General features: G+C 43.6%; 1 non-coding gene across 1 annotated transcript; it reads right to left on the bottom strand.

Moving 5' to 3' along the window:
• Positions 1–11,316: 11,316 nt before the first annotated feature.
• Positions 11,317–11,421, bottom strand: LOC120857109. The gene has a single exon (XR_005719587.1). It is a non-coding gene; the product is annotated as a U6 spliceosomal RNA (small nuclear RNA).
• Positions 11,422–17,757: the final 6,336 nt, after the last annotated feature.

Here is a 17,757-nt window from a genome sequence, read left to right as displayed (position 1 = left end):
ACCTGGGCGGGGGACCTCACAGACATGCATTCACAGACGAACATCCCGTGCTCAGCTGTCCTCCGTGAACCTGCTTGTGTCATCTCACAATGCAGATCTGCCCTCTGACCCCAGGAGCTCTCTTTCCACAACCACACTTTCTTCTCTCAAAGCGTGGAAGTGAGATTAGGTTGTAAACTAAGACTCACTTTATTTTATTCATCCATAGGCATCCAATAATGCTCTGTAGTTGGTGTATAATATATTTGCAGTTTAGAGACCTCATTGTTCTCCAACAGGAATATTCTGATGGTTTCTCCTTCAAACCCACTTGTGTGAGGTCATGTAGAAGAGGTTGCATTGCCTTTGCATAACCAGTGATGAAATGTGGGCAATGAGGAGTGTGAGAGTGGCTGGGGTAATGTTCCAGTGTTTCCTCTGTACTTTTATGGCACTTCCCACTGATTTCACAAACCTAATTTCATCAAATATTTTACTTGATTTCGACTTGTGTTTGTTGTCTGTCTTTCCCATTACAGTTCCTTGGGGGAATAAGGACTAGGTTTCTTCTTTACATTTCTCATACAATTTTAATCACATGGTAGGCTTTTAATATGTTTTGAATCAATAAACACTTTTTGAAACCATGCATGCAGCCAGATATTTTCCCTGGCATTCTAGAGATGAAATTTGTCATTGGAATTTTTCTGTCTGCTGGCCTGAAGTGAATATTCCATATGAACTCAACTTGGTAAGAAAATACAAATCAACCATGTGTTGTAAAGCATCACTTTACAGTGAGCTCCAACGATCTAACTAATGAGTAATAATCCTTGCTACAGCCAGAAAAGCTAATCAGGAGAAGCAGCTGAAGACCAGAAAGCGAATGCAAAATTTGTGAACTGGTTTTCATTTTCAGTTTCCTAAAAGATTTGATATTGGAGTGATTCAGAAGATTTTCAGTCATCGGATAGCTTTTCTTGCATAGAAAGGCTTAATAACTCCTTTGAATAAACTGCACAAGATGTATCTCTCCCCTGGAAAAGGATGGGTTAAACTTTATGACAAAAGGTGAAATTGAGAGTAATTTGTGGGAAACTGTTCTATTCATATGAAATAGTAAAAAGAGCAATAAAACCATTTTGCCCAAAATTCAGGTAAAAGGCAAAATAGGAAAAAGACCAAAGGGAATAGGAGTGGGAACACAGAGTTCTGGGAGAAAAAAATGTGACTCAGCAGAACCGAAAAACATCTGGCAGGGAGTAGTGAGTCATGGAAAACCGGACAGTCATGATTCTGCATTTCGTGAAAATATATACTAGTCCAACAGTTAACATTTAGACAGAAATTAAATAGTTGACAGCCCATACAATGGAATATATTATCCTGGTCATTCAAAAATATATCCATTAGCTGTCTAGGATACCTTACAAGCAACTTTACTAAATACATTATCCCATAGCACTAATATTCTGAAAAGTATAATTTTAGAGAAAAAGCTTCCAGTTCAAACCCTGGAGTAGATCATTTTTTCAGCACACAACTCTCTTGATAAGCTTAAGGCTTATCAAACTACCTGCCATATTTCATTTTGAGAAACAGTAAATATTCATCATACATTCTCTGCATACCCTGTTGACAACATAAATCATCAATGTAAATAGTAGATATTGTTTTAGTAAGAAAAAATCATTTAAAATTTTAAACCTTTAACATGTTCTTCTTAATATAATACAGATGATTTAGAAGTTTTTATATAGTATCATTTTATGGAAACATCCCTTAATTCCTCTCTTCTATAACTCCTTGTACCTGACAGTGTGGCTGCACCCTGTAAGCCTTGCAGTTGCCCAGCCTGGCGATGCAGACTGATGAAAAAGCCGGGAGACAGTGACACAGACATTAATGGTTTAATGGATGGGGGAATCTTACACTAAGGGTCCTGGAGAGACACCCCACCATGTTGGGCAAACAGCGAGCAGGAAATGGCAGCATTTCCTGTGGGAGGAGGAGGAGACTATTTACAGGGGAAATTGACATCAGGTTGCCTCATCGGTTCCCAGGGACTAATTAAGCCCTATAATTCGGAGGACTGGATAGTCCTGTGGTCAAGCAGGTGCTGGGGGCTTCTCAGGTGGTGCTAGTGGTAAAGAACCCACCTGCCAATGTAGACGATGGTAAGAGAGGCGGGATCGATGCCTGGGTCAGGAAGATCCCCTGGAGGAGGGCATGGCAACCCACTCCAGTATTCTTGCCTGGAGAATTCCATGGACAGAGGAGCCTGGCGGGCTATAGTCCATGGGGTTGCAGGTTGGGCACGACTGAAGTGACTTAGCATGCACACAAGCAGGTGCTGATCAAGCAGAGGATGTACCAAGAGCAAGAGACCTCCCGTCTTGAGTGCCTGGGCTCACAGTAACAGATGCACTAACCTGAGGAGTAGAAAGTCTACTCAGTCAATAAATGCCTGATGCTGCGTTCTCTGCTAGACTTTGGGTATAAAACAAAAATAACCTTTCTCCTGTTATATATATATATATAAAATCACTCCTGTATAATGGTTTTGTATGGTTTTCTGTCAGCATTTTGGATTGGATATAAAAAACCTTAATAATGTTATTTATTAACAAATTTCATTTCATGCAAATTAAAAAAAAATCTCTAGGTATATCATAGTCAGTCCATCAAACAGGTGTCTTTAACTCAGAAAATTAGCTGTGGGCTTGAATGAAGTACATATACTTTATCAGGTTGGGTGTATTGATGAACTCTCAAAGTGTTTATGTGGAAGAAAATGAATTGCAGTCCAGAATGGCAATTCTATTGAAAAGGTAAGTCTAATAGTAAAAAATAATTAGGTGTGGATTTCCTCAGATGAAAAATGCAAAAAAGAAATTTGAAACAACCACCTCAGATGAAATATTTTTTTTAATAATGAAATAACCATTTTAAAAGCATTTGCATAGGAAGATTCATTTTTAAAAAATAATTCATTTGCTGACATTTTAGAAAATAGTATAGGTGACAGATGCTTCAAAATTTTAGCCCATCCCTCATCCAATCTCTTGGAGAAGGAAATGGGAACCCACTCCAGTATTCTTGCCTAGGGAATCCTGTGGACAGAGGAGCCTGGTGGGTTGCTGTTCATGGGGTCGCACAGAGTCGGATACGACTGAAGCGACTTAGCATGCATGCGTGCATTGGAGAAGGAAATGGCAACCCACTCCAGTATTCTTGGCTGGAGAATCCCGTGACTGAAGGGACGTAGCAGCAGCAGCAGCATCCAATCTCTTGCTGACTTTAATGAATAATGCTCCATCCTCTTCCATCAATTCCTCTGGCAAAACAGAGCTTTCAAGTTGGGAAGTAATTCCTGAATTAGCCAAGTTATTTCTACACTGGGAGCATGTTTATAATGTTTGGCTAGTTCTGATTGCCTTCCTAAACCATCACCCTTTAAGTTACAATGTTTTAGCGACTCGCAGTTCTAAATCCTGTAGGTGAAAAGTGTGGCTGGAAGCTAGGACAATGGCTCATGGGCGCTTTGTGGGTTCTGCTAAGAAGCCTGGACCTGATTCAGCAGACAGAACCTCAGGACGCTTACTCCCCTGGTCACTCTGTGCCAGCAGAATTAGGCCAGGGGGCCACGTCAGGAAGCTAAGCCCCTAACCCAAGTGGTGGCTGAAGACTAGGAAGGAGGGGCAGCTGTAGGCAGTGTGAAGGAAGAAACTGCAGTGCCTGATTGTGCGTGGGGGCATGAAGGAGAGAGAGGAGGAAGGTCTTAGGGGGGAGAAATGTGGCACCACAGGTTAGGATAGAGTCTGGAAGTTGTTGGCTCAGCAATGAAGAGCTTTACACAAGTTGAAGTTGGGAGGTGGGAAAACTGCCATGCATGGAGAGTTGGAGATGGGGTACAGGCTTGTGAAGAGACTGAGGTTAGGGATAGAAATTGGGAACCATTTTGCTTAGGAGTTTTGTCAAAGCTGTAAAAGTGGACAAGGTCTTGAAGGAGGGTCTATGGTGACCGCAAACCGCTTGGCCAGCAGCAGCACCCTGCTCCGCCTAGCTCATGTTACAGGGGAATGCACAGGCTTATGAGTCTCGGAAGCAGAAACGAGAGTCTCTAAGCCTGTGTCTCTCTCTAGCTCTTGTCTGTTCTGTCTCCCATCTCCCACTCGTCAGTGGGTCTCCATTTGTTTCTGCAGGGGGACTCCATGTGTAGGACCTGGCTGCTGCCAGGGTGACATCCTTTCAGCTTCATCACACCAGGGTCCAGCCATTATGACCGGGAAGGACTTTGTCCCTGCTTGAGGCACATGTTTCCTCCTTGGACCAAGCACTGTTGCCAGAGGAGTACAAGTCTGGCCGCGTGTCCACTCCTGGGGTCAAGGGGTGGGTGTGCTTCTAGAGGGAGCAGGCTGACAATGTTAGTGATCTGACAGCGACATGGCTACCACTAGGCTTAGGACTGAGACTGGGAGGTGATCATGCTATTTTGCTGGGGAGGCTGATGACCTGGGAGCAAGGGGAGACAGAAGTTTCCGGAGGAATGCAAGAGGACAGGTGGGACCCTAACCCTAAAGGAGGAGAGTTTCCATAAGAAAGAAGAGGCCATGGCAGCTGAGAGTGAACAGGAAACCAGTCAGGTGTGTAATTTTAATGGTATGAAAAGATCCAGCTCCTGAGAATGACTTGGCTACCAATCTTGTCAAGTTTCTCACTTCTGGATTAAAGCAAGAAAGGCCTCCACAGTTGAACAGCGGGAGAGACGCATTAGGCATATTCGTCATTCACATCAGTTCAACAAACATTTATCCCCCCCATACCCTATGTGTTAGGAGGCTTCCCTAGTGGCGCACTCAGTTGGTAAAGAATCCACCTGTAATGCCGGAGACCTGGTTTGATCCCTGGGTTGGGTAGATCCCCTGGAGAAAGAAATGGCTACCCACTCCAGTATTCTTTCCCAGAAAATCCCATGGACAAGGGGCCATGGGATCGCAAGAGTCAGACATGACCTGGTGATTAAACCACCACCACCACCCTGTATGCTAGACATGATGTTAGGTGCTGGGGTCACAAAAATGAAGGAGATTTGCTCTGAAGATTAGGAAATAAAGGACAACATGAGACATTCAATACAGCACAGGAAGTGCCGTATCCATTAGTTCCTTGAATGTTTATTGAGCACCTACTGTGTGTCTGGCCTATGCTGGGCACCCGGGGAGCTGGGTCTGTTCAAGACACAGCCTTCCATCTGGACAGCGGTCAGAATCCCATACTTAACTTGCACTGTCACTGCCCTGTATTGAGGTTATGAGGATGCTGTTCTCTTCTGCCCAGGTCTAAGCATCATGCAGGTGGGAACGTGTCTGCCTTGCTCCCCTACTGGAGGCCAGGACCTCCAACTCTTAGACGCTCCTATCAAATATTTGCCAGATGAATGGACAACACCCTAGACATAGCTCTGACATGATGTCATTTTCTGAGAATCCAGGAAATCTGCAAACTAACTTTGTTCCCTCTATAATTAGCCTTTTATTTCTTCTTAGGTGATGTCATGATGCCAGTGGAGAAGCAAATGAGTATTTGGGAATATTCAGTGGCCCTTATCAGCAATCTATTTCTGTTTTTGCAACTAGTAAAAATGTCTGTAAAATATCATTCTAGCACCCTCTAGGTATTAGCTTATTTAATCCTCACAACAACCCTGTAAGAGGTCGGTAGAATTTTATAACTTAAGTTAACTCAAAGCCCAGAGAGGTTTCGGAATGTGTCCATGGTTGTGCAGCTGACAAGAGGCAGAGCTGGGGCTGGAACACCGGCCGTTGAGCTGCGGGGTATGTGCTGCCCTCCCCAGGGACACCACTAAAGTGTGCACACGTCCTGTGAAAGCTCTGTGGAAAACACTTCTTGGATTCAAGTCCTTTTTTCTTTTTCCTCAATATTTTCTACCTTGTGAAAGCTGACCCTCTCTGAGGTGCCAGGCTTAAAAAAAATTGGGGGAGGGAGGCGGATTTCCCAAAGAAAGTCAAGCCAAAATCTAGCCTTCTTTGAGAATGAAGGGCTTCTTTTGCTTTCTTTCCAACTCACTTTGTCCTTAATGTTTTTCCACATTCAGATTTTTTTTCCTCTCTAGACCAGTAAAAAAAAGAGACTGTACCTTAAAATGGCTTATTTTGCCCTGACAGCATAAATTTAAATGTTCCTCAGCATTTCTGGTGCCAATTGAGAAACATAGATCATGATTACGATGAATAAATTAAGAGTTTGGGTCAGGAGGGTCCTTCTGACCTACTTTTTGCTTATGGCATAATGGAGCTGATGTGTTTGTTTAATCCACAATCACCTCCACTTATCTGCCTTCGATATGCCTTTTCTCACTTACAAATTTATGTCATCATGATGCAAATACCCAGGCTCGAGATGGAGCTTGTTGGAGTCACCTGTATTTCCACATGTCTCTATCTGATGATCCCTCTTGAGAGCCCTGGAGAGCTTCTGCGGCTCCATTCCCACCATGGGGTACAGGGGCCGCCTCCACCATGGAACTGACTCCTCCATGGGGTGTCACTTCCCAAACTGCAGTCCAGGTTGCTTCATACCAATCTCCAAGCCTGCCTCTGGGAGCAGATCATGAGACACCAGTGTCTGGATGTCCAGGCCTTCCTTGCTTATTGAAGTCACTAGCTTTGTGCCCTGCCTATGTCACTTCTGCATCACCTTTAAAGCTGCCTAGAAAAATGTTGATGGTGCCTGAGAACCCCTAACTGAGGCTGATCCTAGGGAAAAAAAATCACCTTGGGTTCCCTTCCTCTCATCAGAAACGTGATTACCCCTTAGGAATAAGGTTCCAATCATCATTAAGGGCAGCCAGGAGAGAAAAACCCCACAGGGGCAACTGGAGTTGAATGAGATAGTGTGTGTGATGTCAGGGAGCTGTGGGGTCAGATGGAGAGGATTTTCTTTTGATAATGGAGGAGTTTGGAGCTGACTGTATGAACACAAATCACAAATTCTTACCAGCTGCACTCAAATACCCACACGGAGAGGAGTGCCTTATCCCTGTACCTGAGAAAGTCACTTTGCCTCCATACCCAACTACATAGGGTAGAAATGTCATGCTATAACTGGAGACATACTCCAGTTTTACCAGGCAGTACTCATAGATTCTGATTCCCAGCTGCTTGTTAACCGGGTGGGGCATGGATGGTTCCACAGCCTCATCAGTGATTGTTGCTGTTGTTCAGCCTCTAAGTCATGTCCGGCTCTGCAACCCCATGGACTACAGCACTCTAGGCTCCCTCGTCCTTCATCAGTGATGGATAACCATAACAGCAGGCATGTGAAAGTCGCCCTCTCTGTGGTTCTCCTCCATAGAGAATTCCACCCACTCTGAGTTACTCAAGTGAACTGCTGCCATCACTAAAGTCTTGGCTCTGGCCACAATGTTCTTTTCTGATCGTATCATATCTGGTGACTCCCCAGATAACCTCCACTATCCTTGTCTTTGCTTTGATCTCTAACCCTGGTATGCTGGCTCTAACACAGGCACCCTGACAATCTGGTCCCCAGATTTCCCATCCAAGCACTCTCTGTTGCTAGGAAAGTGTGTGTGCTGGCTCTTTGCTTCATCTGTGCCTGGGACCTGTTGTGCAGGGCACTAATTTTCTAAGTCAGCATTTCCAAAAGAAGATTAAGAACAAGTTAAGCCTTTAGTTCAAATAGTACAGTTAATCCAAGAGCAAAGCCGACTGGATTTTGAGGCCTTGTGAATTAGCTGAGTCTTAAAATCAAAAGTGGTCATGGAAAAGTGGCACGTGCTCCTTCCAGTAAGAGGGAGCCATGTATGTGTTCTGTGTACATGGATGCAGCTATGTAAGCCATTTGGTTTCTCTGGATTTTACTTTTTCCCACCTGTAAGACAGGCACAAAAGGCACAGTGGTCCAAACCTCACAGTCTATTTTTTGTTATCTTAGAGACTTGGGAATATGGTCCAGAGCTTATATTCATGGCTGATATATATTGGTTGTATAAAATTTACTATTTCTAAACGACTTTTAAAATTAAAATTTATTTTCTAAGGATTATAGTTCAGTTTCTGTGACCATACCTTCTAAACTGACTGCGTTCAAAACACCCAGTGTTTCCAGATATAAACTGGTTATGAGAATTTGAGATCAAATTCAGACTCACCATTTCTTTGTCACTAGAATTAACTGAGATGTTAGGAGCCATTTGCTGTGAGTCTGCTTATTTTATTTCCACACTGGCACACACAATGATTCTGGTTACCACAGGCTTAGCAGTGTCTAGTGTTACTAAGACCCAGCTGTGCTGTTGGCAGACAATGAATATACAGGTCCCAGGCAGAATGACGTAGGCAGGTACACTTGTGGAGCACATTACACATAGGAGATGGGGTGGGCGATGTCCCAGGGCAAGGCTGGGCGGCCAATGACTGCACAGCAGGCTCTGAACCTCCTCGGTGTCCATCCCTCTCCAAGTCCAGCAGTGATGTGCTGCCTCGGGAGAGCTTTCGGGAAGACAGAACCTGAGAGGGACAGCTCACAGAGCCAGGCACAGAGTGATTTTCAGGGATTCTCTCACTTGCCTGTAAGACTCTCCTGAGCAAGCTCTCTTCAATTAAGGCCTTGTGAATTAGCTCTTGAGACCTCAATTCTTTAAAGCCTTCTTGATATTACTGGACAAGGGGTGTGTTTTTTCCTGATATCCACCTCCTATCACTCCCATCTGTAGTAAGCACTGGTTGAAATGAGTAGGTTTCCCTTTTCCCAAACACTTCAGAGATAAGTAGTAAAAAAAAAAAAAAAAAAGAGAGAGAGAGAGATAAGTACTAATTGTTTTGTGAGCATTGATGAATTTTTCTGTTTAGGTCATCATGATTTAGTCAAAGGATGTATTGAGTGCTTGCTGTGACCTGGGATTATCTAATTTACTTCTCATGAAATTCCTGAGAAGCAGGTACTGTAATTGTCCCCGCTTAGTCTTCCGCAAGGCTAAGGAAACTTGTTCAAGGTCACACACTGGGATGTGTCAGAGCTGGCGTTCAAAGCAGGTACTTTGATTCCAGAGCATGTATACTTCACCATGACCCAGCCTGCTAGCACCCCACCCTCAGCACCCACTATGAGCCAGCTCAGGGCAAGTTATTGGGGGCGTACCAGGAAGATCAAGATGTCCCCGCTGCATCTCAAGGGGGCCTAGAGAGGTGAAGACAGATGTATGTTCTGTAACCCAAAAGATGCTGTCCTAGACCTGGTTAGAACAAGTGCTGAAGGCGCTCAAGAGAGGAATGGTCAGTTCTGTGTGTGTGTGTACGCGCTCAGCTGTGTCCAACTCTTTGTGACCCCATGACTGCAGCTTGCTAGGCTCCTCTGTCCGTCAGTTCTTGGTGGGGAGCTATCTTATTTTTTCAATCTCACTTGGCTTTCTTAAATTAATATATTTTAAAATGACAACTCAGACTTTGAAAACTAGGGAAAAGTGCCCTTTCAAACAAACAAACAGAGTGTAGGGTTTTAAATAAAATTCCAGAGGCTGTTTCCTGATTTGCGTCCCCTGGTGCGTGGTAGGCAGGGAATGTTTGGATGCCCTTCTGTTCTTTTTTGTTGTTGTTTTTCCTTGTATTGTCTATTCTCTCCAAGGGTGGATTCAGCTTCTATTAAAAGCTAAGTTCATCGCTAGCTGCTTGCTGAGGCATTAACCTTGATATATAACTTTTTAATTAATTCCAGGGAGGAAGAGCAGGCCCTGAAATTGACCCTGCCCTCCCATATCTGTTAAACTCCAGTTGCTTTAACCAACAAGCCAAAAAAATCAAACAAAGCAAAAATTCACCCAACCCTCAAGTTCATCCCCAAATAGTTTTTGGATCAATGTGCAATGTTTTGACTTAGTCATTCCAGCCAATGACAATAGCGATACTGTTTAGACAAAGTTTGATGTCTTCAGATGTTGAAAGGAACACAAACCTTTAGATTAGTGTCATGATTGAAATGCTATTTACGAACAGATCCGGCAGGCTAACTTTTTTTCTAGACAAATTAACTCAGAATGAGGCAGCAGGAAGCCAGGGGTGAGGTGGGTGAGAAGGTCTGCCCTGGGCTAGAGTAGGTGAGAGGTGCTTCCTGGATGAACCCACTCAGCTCCAGGCTTCGGATCTAGTAGGGGTGGAGGGTGGGGAAGACCCCAGCAGGACTCCAGGGCCGCTTCTCCTTTCTGGAACACACAGATTGCAAGCTCTGCTCAAGTTGCCATTTACATGATACTCAATATCCCATGACTGAGTAAGCAGACACACTTGGCTGGCTATCTACGGCCTTGATTATGCTTACAAATTTAATTTTCCGAGGCAAATAGATGTTCCAGTAGATGAGATTCTATACCAAGGATGTCCAGGTTTGGACATGACTTGTTTTATGAAGAAAAAGATTTACAATATAAGAAATTTGTTCAGATATATTTTCCTCCCTACTTATTAGTAAATCAAAAAGTAAATGATAATACTGGAGTAAGCTAAATTACTTAGGTTTTTTTGCAAAGCGTTAGTATAAGAGGAGGAAATTAGACTACGATATGCCAGTCTCCACCCCCTTCCCTCTGCCCGATGGGGAGGCAGAGCTGGCCTGTGTGGTCCTCACGCTGTAGAACTGTTTGAACTTCCTCAGGCCCCTGCAGAGTGGCTCAGGGGCCTGCCTCACTCTGTCTGGCTGTTCCAGGGAGTTTATTCAGCTGCCTTAACTTCTTTTATTTATTTTTAGTCATAAAAAAAAAAAAGATTGTTTTTTAAAAGAGCCATTTTAGGTTCACAGCAAAGTTGAGTCAAAGGTACAGAGATTTCCCCACAAGCCCCCAACCCCCTTGCTGGTCCCTACATGCACAGCCTCCACTGTGATCAACATCCCCGACCAGAGTGGACATTTGTTACCATATGTGAACCTGCAGTGACATTGTTGTCACCCATAGTCCCTGGTTCACATTATGGTGCTCTCCTGATGGCACACGTTCTATGGGATTGGACAAATGTGATGACATGCATCCAGTATCACGGCATCATGCAGAGTATTTCACTGCCCTAAAAATCCTCTGTGTGTTAGTCGCTTCAGATGTGTCCAACTCTTTTCAACCCCAAGGACTATATAGCCCACCGAGCTCCTCTGTCCATGGGATTCTCCAGGCAAAAATACTAGAGTGGGTGGCCATTCCCTTCTCCAAAGGATCTTCCTAACCCAGGAACTGTACCTGGGTCTCCTGCATTGCAGGCAGTTTCTCTACCTTCTAAGCCACCAGGAAAGCCCTGTGCTCCACCTATTTAGAAAAATATGAAATGCTTCATTTGAATTTGTATGTTACTCTTCCTCAGGGGCCGTGCTCATCTTCTCCATGTCTCTAATTTTTCTATAGTGCTGCTGAAAAGAGCACTGAACTTCTTTTTAGGAGGCTAAGTCAAAAAACCTTTCCCTTCTTGAGAACCAGCCCTCAGATTGAGTGACTGGAGGGCTGTAGAACCGGCTCAGGTCAGCTTCACACTGCCCTGACTACACCACCACAAAGTCACTTCCTATCCTCTGCAAGAAACTGCAGAGGACTCAAGTCTCTGGCAGCAATTTCTGGATTGAAACTGGATGGATTTTGCTCCTGAGGGCAGGATCCATGCTTTTAAAGAAAATGTTTGTCTCTGTATCTCTAGTTCTGGGCACAGAATTGATACACCATAAATGTTACTCGATGGACATGAGTTTGAGTAAACTCCAGGAGTTGGTGATTGACAGGGAGGCCTGGCGTGCTGCAATTCATGGGGTCGCAAAGAGTCGGACACAACTGAGCAACTGAACTGAACTGAAATGTTTGTTGGGCTTCCCAGATGGCGCTAGTGGTAAGGAAGCCACGTGCTAATGCAGGTGATGTAAGCAATGTGGGTTTGATCTGTGGGTGGGGCAGATTCCCTGGAGGAGGGCATGGAAACCCACTCCAGTATTCTTGCCTGAAGGATCCCGTGGACAGAGGAGGCTGGCAGGCTACAGTCCATGGGGTCGCAAAGAGTTGGACACAACTTAAGCGACTTAGCTTGCATGCAAACAAACATTTGCTGAATTAAACTGAATAAACTAGGACCCAGGGGGAAATACTGGACTTTGGAGTATTATCTTTATTAATGACAAAGATGTGTCCCTAGTGCATGTTTAACTACCATAAATGTGTCTACCAGAACTAGGAGTAACCCAGGAAGTAGGGATTGAATGTTCTTTCTAATCACTCCTTGCCAGGAGCATCCCTCCCTCTCCTCCTCCCGGTGGGATAGACTATATTGTTCTGGCTCCCATGAAGGGTTGAGGTGTTCCTATTATTTGTTTGCTTTCTTCTTGGCATTGCTTAGAATAGTTCTCAGTACACTACAGGGAGTCCATGTGGAATGAGTGACTAAATGATGGTCACTCACCCCAGGGATGAGACAGCTTTGCAAACATCAGCTGGGATTGCCCTCTGCAGTCCTAGAGTGAGACACATGGGGGTCCAGACTTATAGCCTTCCACTCTCTTCCAAAGCTGGGGCTGACTCTGTCCTGGTTTGGGGTTCCTCCTCAGTCAGGATGAAACTCACTCTGTTTTTAATCTCCATCCTTCCAGACCACCTTTATCATAATGAGTTGTATCCATAAGAAGTTAGTTCAGTGCTACTTCTAAATCTTTTATTTTGCAAACCAAGCATGCATTATTCTTTAATACTTCCTACTAGTTTATGCTTCCTGGATTTTAGCTCATTCTAATGACACTCTCCCTCTCTTTCCCAAAAATCCTTTAAAATATTTGATAATCACGTTTGCTCAAGATAAACAGAAGAAAGTCCTTGTGGGCCACCAACTCCTCTCTTTAATCACTGGCTACAATAAACTTTCAGTCTCTCTTTTCCCCATCCCCATCCACCCATTGCTATAGTTGTGGCTTACTTACCACTACATTGCTGATTTTTGCATAGTGTCTATTTGCTGTTAGATTCAAGATTGGCCCTTCTCTGTCTAGCCCTTTAAAGTAGGGAAATGTATTTTCCAGGCTCCCTTGCCTCCTCACTGCTAAATTCAGTCATTGGGAGTAGGCAAGAGGAAGGGAGAAGCTGAGGTGTTTCCACCCATCCCCAGCCCCTGCTTTGGTTTGTGTGCCCACTGCTGGCTGCATCTCCTTCATGGACCAGTGAGACAGTCCTAACCCTGGGATATCACCTGTTGTCTCTCCATCCCCAGGGAAAGTAGAAATGTCCACTTTTGTTCCTCTCAAGATTTCTTTCCTGTGTCCTCTTTGGTTTCTCAGCTCTGACATTACCTTCATAACCAATATGAATACACATGTGTTCTCAGTCATGTCTGACTCTTTGCAACCCCGTGGACTGTAGTCTGCCTCTGTTCATGGAATTTTCCAGTCAAGAATACTGAAGTGGGCAGCCATTTCCTCCTCTAGGGGACCTTCCCAAGCCAGGGATCAAACCTGGGTCTTCTGCCTTTCAGGTGGATTCTTTATCATCTGTGCCACCAGGGAAAAATAAAATGAGATAAATATTAAAATAATAAAACATTTTAAAAAGAGAAAAAGTTATATGAAACACTGATTCAAAAATAATCAGTATATTTGAATCAATATTGATTCAAAATCAATACTGGGGCCAGTATGTAGGAAGGTCAGTCATGTGAGTATGGTGTAGGTGTAGCAGGCACTGTTTGAGCAGAGGATGTACAGAGAGCAAGAGAGCACCCATCTTGAGTGGCCTGACTATACAGCAGGCATGAATAAACTACAACACTGATTTTATATTTTCATACATCAAAATGCTGATAACAGAGACTGACCTTTGAAAAACCTCCAAGAGCTGTTTTCAGGGAAGTAAACATTCAGCTCAGTTTCTTTCTCTTCTCAACATCTTGAGAGTAAGGAGATCCAACCAGTTAATCCTAAAGGAAATCAATCCTGAATATTCATTGGAAGGACTGATGGTGAAGCTGAAGCTCCAGTACTTAGCCACTCCATGCTAAGAGCCGACTCATTAGAAAAGACCCTGATGCTGGGAAAGAATGAAGGCAGGAGAAGAAGGGGACGACAGAGGACGAGATGGATGGATGGCATCACTGATTCAATGCACATGAGTTTGAGCAAACTCTGGGAGATGGTGAAGGACAGGGAAGCCTGGTGTGCTGCAGGCTGTGGGGCTGCAAAGAGTAGGGTACAATTGAGAGACTGACTGAACAACAACCTCTATAGTCCACACAGCTATCCAGAGTGTGGGGCTGTGGTCAGCTGATTGGACTTACAGATTCCAGGTTGGCCATCTCAGTCAGACTGGAATGTGATTCTTTGTACTCACTGTTGAAGACTGCATTGGAAGGCAGTGGAATTCAGTAGCACACAGGGCTCTCAATAGGAAGGAGGCACTAGCTGGACTTACTAAATCCACCATTTGAGTAAGTCTCGTGGACTTGAAGGCACAATTCATTTAAATGCTTCACTGTGTGAATAAATTCTATGCTCAAAAATGTTGCTATCTTTAACTATAAATTCAATTAACTAACCAGGATAGAAAAATATAACTCTTAGACAGGCTAGATAATCAAATAAATCTCATTAGCACAGTCTGTCACAGTGGAAAGCTGCAGGAAGTCGAATTGTCAGCTGAGTGATCCTGGATTAAGAACCTAGTAACATATTAATAGTTCTAGGACTCAGATATTGGATGATCTGGGCTCTGACAGCCATATATGTCCTTCTCCTCAGTTGGGCCCTCTATGTCCTCATTGACCTCTAATCCACCTCCAATAAATTCACCCTAGTCTCCTGGGATGATACCAATAGGCACAGCCAAACCTTGTTTCTGAAACTCCCTCCTTTCTGTGCTTCTGTGGGTGATTAACTCATTCTTCCATAAAATATGTTAATACTTCAGTCATGTTTTGCTCTGCCCCAGGAATCATTCTGCCTCACTGACTCTTAGATTGGACATGCATGCAGACCATAAATATCTCTTGAATATTTATTCCAAGCTAGCAATAGAAATGGCTCTTCAACCTCCTGGGTGATTTGGTGTTATGATTTAACCCCTCTCCCTTTTCCAAATGTTTAGGACACCCTTTTATCTCTACTACTCATAGTCTTTGCTTACCAAGCAGACTTCAAATACTGATGGATTTGCCTCCTGAACAATCTCTCACACAGAGAGCAGAGCGAAGGGATCGTCTAACCCAAATGTTCTGATTCCTGATGATTCCTTTCTTATTAAGTTGCTTTCTGAGTGGGTATGGCCACCTTTAGAGGATCTGAACAGTTTAACTTGTTCCTCGAAAGCTCGATTATTCCTGGGAAGTGAGATGTTGGAAAGCTGAGGGGGGACTGGGAGACATACAGCTGAGGTGAGCTAATGTTAGTGGCCATCTCTGTGAGGTCCGCCCACCCCGTTGCCACACCGCAGCCTTGCATGTGTGAAGCTGTTCATCTTTAGCACAGCTTGGCCCCTGCACAATGGATCCACCCTATAGCTTGCATTGCCCCACCTGGATTTGGGGCCCAACCCGTGATACCTTTGGCAGGTGAAAAAATTAATTAGCAAGAAGCCAGATAGAATGACCCAGAAAAGCCTGTCCTTTTGGGAAGTCACTGTTCTCATATGAACTCTTGAGAAATTTGTCCTTAGGAGCTCAGCCAGGAAACCTCTGAAGTTTGTGTTCTGAACGTGTGAAGCTCAGGTCTCCAGGCCAGGGGCCCCTCCAAGGGCAAAGCCAGTGCGGAAGAGCCATTTTACCATCTTTACGAGAACCAGAACACTAAGAGATGTTTAGAACAAAGTTTTGATGATGCAAAATCACTGACACGCTCAGCTGCTTAATGAAAGTAAGTCTAATTACATTAGCTATATTTTGCATAAGTTTGCCTACTAAAACCAGAAAATGGACAACACATTTTAGAAAAATGTTCAAGTCTTGAAATCACAAAGGATTTCTTTGTATAAGTCAGTTTATAATACCAGTGATGTTCAACAGAAATATAATGTGAGCCACAAATTTTAATTTTAAATTTCCTAGTAGCTCCATTTTAAAAAGTAAAAAGAAATAGGTGAAGTTAATTTCTACAGCAGGTTTTTCCAAGTCTAAGAAGGATTTGCTTCCTCCTGGTTGAGGGGATAAACTTTAGCCCTAATGTCTTGATTCCAGGAGCCCTAAAGTAAGTCATATTTACATATGTTAATGACTGAACTCCACCATAAGGAATGTGATTTGCAGGGGTCAGAGGTAGCAGGAAAAAGAGAAAGAGCCTGTAATAGAAGCATTTGATTTCATTTGAAAAATGTGGTCCTAATTTAAATGAGATTACTTTCCTTTGTCATTACTTTGCTAAATTAAGTCCTTTGAGAAGAGAGGCCACATTATTCTTTTTATCAAAACTTGTCTACAGCTTGCTCTATGAATGCCCATGTTAAGATAAACTTGAAAATTCTCAGAGCAGCTTGCCAATAGCTTGGCACTCATGATGTTCCTTTCAATCCAAGATCAAGGATTTAAACTGTGTGGCTAACAGGGTTGTGGTTGTAATCTAGTCACTCAGTCATGTCTGACTCTTTGGCAACCCCATGGACTGTAGCCCACCAGGCTCCTCTGTCCATGGGATTTCCCAGGCAAGAATACTGGGGTAGGTTGCCATTTCCTTCTCCGGGGGATCTTCCCAATTCAAGGGCCAAACCCACTTCTCCTGCCTTGGCAGGCGGATTCTCTACCACTGAGCCACCTGGGAATACAATATATAGTAAAAGGTTAACGTGTGACATATGTGCTATTATGTGATAAAAATTCTAAGGAGAGAAAAGAGTATGTTTTATTTAACTCAGTATATTAGAAACATTATCATTTCAACTTTTAATTAGTGTAGTATAAAAATTTTAATGAAATGCCTCACATTCTAGTTTCTGTTTTTTTTCCTTGTTCTTTTCTTTCTTTTTTTTGGGCACCAAGTCTTTGAAACTCAGTGTAATTTACACTCACAGAACGTCTCAATTCAGACTAGTTGCACTTCAGGTTGTCAATATATACATGTGGTTAGTGGCTACTATATAAGACTATGGCATTCACAGACTTTCTGATTAACTGAAATTCTATAATTTTGAAATGTGACTCATTCTTAACTCACCTTCACCAAGGCTTTCTGGTATGGCTGGGAAATCTCATGTTAACAACCTGTGAATGATCTAACTCCCTTGTGTCCTCCCTGGGCTATTCCTGCTTCCTCTCTGTTTTGTACACTCAGCCAGAGTGACTACTTTAAAGTCTGAAGTAGATACCATCAGTTCTCTGCTCAAAACATTTCCACAGCTCCTATCTTTTCATGGCTTAACATGGTCCAACCCCTGCCTAAATCTCTGATCTCATTCCCTACCATCCTCTCCCTCATTTGCTCAGCCACACAGCTTCTTGCTTTTCCTCGACCATGCCAAGAACACTCCTTGCCCCAGGGTTTGCACTTGCTTCTCCTGTTCTGTGGGAATCCTCTCCCTACATCTTCCCAGACAGTTTACTCTGTACTGTCTACACAGATGTCACTTATCAGAAGGGCCTCCTTGATCCCTCTATGCAATATCCCTTAAAGAGGGTTTTTCTGAGGCCCCCTTGGCATCACCCTGCACCCTCATCCCCTTCTTACCTGCTTTAGTGCTTTTTATAGCACTTGTTTATTTATTAGTCTATTTTCTGTCTCCCCCACCGACTCCACTAGGATGTGAACTCTGTGAGG

The sequence above is a fragment of the Oryx dammah genome, unplaced genomic scaffold (genome assembly GCF_014754425.2).
Source record: "Oryx dammah isolate SB20612 unplaced genomic scaffold, SCBI_Odam_1.1 HiC_scaffold_28, whole genome shotgun sequence".
In the NCBI taxonomy this organism is placed as follows: Eukaryota; Metazoa; Chordata; class Mammalia; order Artiodactyla; family Bovidae; genus Oryx; species Oryx dammah.
Note: the sequence above shows the minus strand (reverse complement) of the source record. Positions and strands in the feature narration are given on the sequence as shown.